The following is a 2,507-nucleotide window of genomic DNA, read 5'->3' as shown; positions in this document are numbered from 1 at the left end:
CGGTATACGGTATAATACTGGTATAATACGGTATTATACAGTTGAAAAATATTTAAAATACATAGGCACAATTATTTTTTATAAGCATTTAAAGATCAAATTGTAATTTGAAAAATTATTTTGTAGTTCAAAATCTTCAATTTTTGTATCTAAGAATCGAAAATTTAAAACAAGATTCCACGTAAGTAATTAATTCTGTTACCAAAAAATCTAAAAAATACATTTACACAGTTTATTTTTATAGTCATTTTAAGTACAAATTTGGACGAAATTACATATTAAAAACCTTGGATAACTATTTTAGTTATTTTGTTGTGATTGTATAATATTATTCGTGGGTACTTGAAACTTCTAAAGTATACTATTATATATCTATGATAGTACCACGGTTTTTTATTGATGTATAACGCGTTATAAGTACCTAATAGATATTATGATATGATTAATTTGGAATTTATTATAGGTACCTATTATAGGTCAATTTTTTTTTAGTACCATAGATAAGTATATATGTCTAATACCTAGACTGACATACCGTCTCCGCTCAGAATCGTTTTTCTTATACAGTGATATTATATCATTGAATTCAAATTTAATACCATCCATTATACAGTAACCCACTTGTAACCTACTGTACAGCAGAGCGAAATCCACTTACCCACTTTTTTTTTTATTTATTTAAGCTTAAATACATATGAAAATAAAATTGTACTAATTTATATAATAAATAATAATAAAAACGATAACAAAACGGTAATAATAAAAACGACGTTAGCCAGAATACGAACTATTAGAGTATCAGACAACTGTTGCACTTATGAAGATCGAAGGACGAGTAATGATGATAAAATGACAAATTATATTTTAATAAAATAACTTAAAATCTGATTGGTAAGATTAGCAAAAGACCCCTAAAGCGGCCGGTCGGCGTCGTCCGGTATAGTTAGTCGTTAATCGTATCACCATATTTTATACACTTAACAGTAATGTTACAAAAATCAAATTCTAAGTCTATTATTCTGAGTGGAGACAATTTTTGTGTATAATCTAACCTTATAGACAACTTCTATGTAGTATATAAGTACCTACCTACTATGTAGTAAAAACTAAAAACTACACAACAATTTTTATATAAAAAAATAAAATAATATTTTAAATATAAAATTTTTTAATTTAGCTACCATTTGTGGGGAGTATAGGAATTATCACAGGGGGGGGGCTAAAATAAAAGTTAGGGGGGTTAGCCCCCCCCCCCATAGTTACGCCTATGCGTCCTGTACGACGTCACTGAAACCAGTGAAACCCACATTGGGACAGGTGGTCTATTTTTATTTTGTTGTAGAATACGAAAACCGGCTTTCACATACGCTATACTACCATACTTTGTAATCATACTAAAACCAGTCGTACATACGAGCGATTTTGTCGTACGAATATAGTTACAAAATATTGCTAAACGAACGTTAAATTCGTACGGACAATGTACGTACAAAATACCATTTTTGTGAACCATACGTAAAATTACATATGAACGGACGTCAGTCGTACGTACGATAAGTTTTCGTATAATCGTATACGAAAGTAGTTACAAAATACCGAATTGGAATTTCATACGAAAAATGTGCAATTTTCGTATACGAATTACATTCGTATGGCGTACAAAATAGACCCCCTCCCCCCAGCTGTACGAAACGTCGTGTTTTTCCATCCGCCGTTCGGTCGGAAGAACCTTTCAATCCGCCGTCGGTGTGAACAATACGAGCGTGCACGACACGTTTCCCGCCAAGTTACCGAGACCAATATTTCGTCCACTGCAGAGCGAGCGTTAAATCCGTCCGCTCTCGGAAGTGACCATAGTCTGGAGAACGAAAAGTGGCCGCTGATGCGCACACTTCCGGTGGTGAATTTCCATGATGGTTTCGCAGAGCGTGCATTATGGAATATTAGATTTAGATATAATCACCTAATATAAATGTGTATTGTAAAATGATGTTGTACATGATTTTGAACACCCATGCTTTCCGAAGAAAAAAAAGATAGCTTACATATCAGTATCACCAGCGGCCAATTTTCATTCTACCGACTATAGTGAGTTCTTTGGGCAGTGCATGATGGCGTATGCGTTGTTGTGTGCTTTTTGTTCGTTGGAGGCGAATAATAAGCCGTCGTCGACACCGTCACCAGGGCCGTTCAGAGGGGGGGGGGGCAACGGGACCATTTTGCCCCAGGCCCCATTGTTGGAATATTTTAGGGGGCCCCCAAAAAGTCTTGATGTATAATAATTAAAAACAAAGAACTATCACCGACCGCCGTTATTGAGACAAAAATTATCTTCTTTGCGTCATCCACATAATATTATTACCTAATACTTAAAATAAAATAAAAATATAATTTAACACTTATACAGTCATACAATGCGCGAGTATAAGAGCATGACGTCCAGTCACGTAGTCAAAACAATTTCCTCCACCGGCACCGCTCGTCTATGCCGCCGTTTCTACTTAATA

Source organism: Acyrthosiphon pisum, chromosome X, assembly GCF_005508785.2.
Source record: "Acyrthosiphon pisum isolate AL4f chromosome X, pea_aphid_22Mar2018_4r6ur, whole genome shotgun sequence".
Lineage (NCBI taxonomy): Eukaryota > Metazoa > Arthropoda > Insecta > Hemiptera > Aphididae > Acyrthosiphon > Acyrthosiphon pisum.
This window is presented reverse-complemented; position numbering follows the sequence as displayed.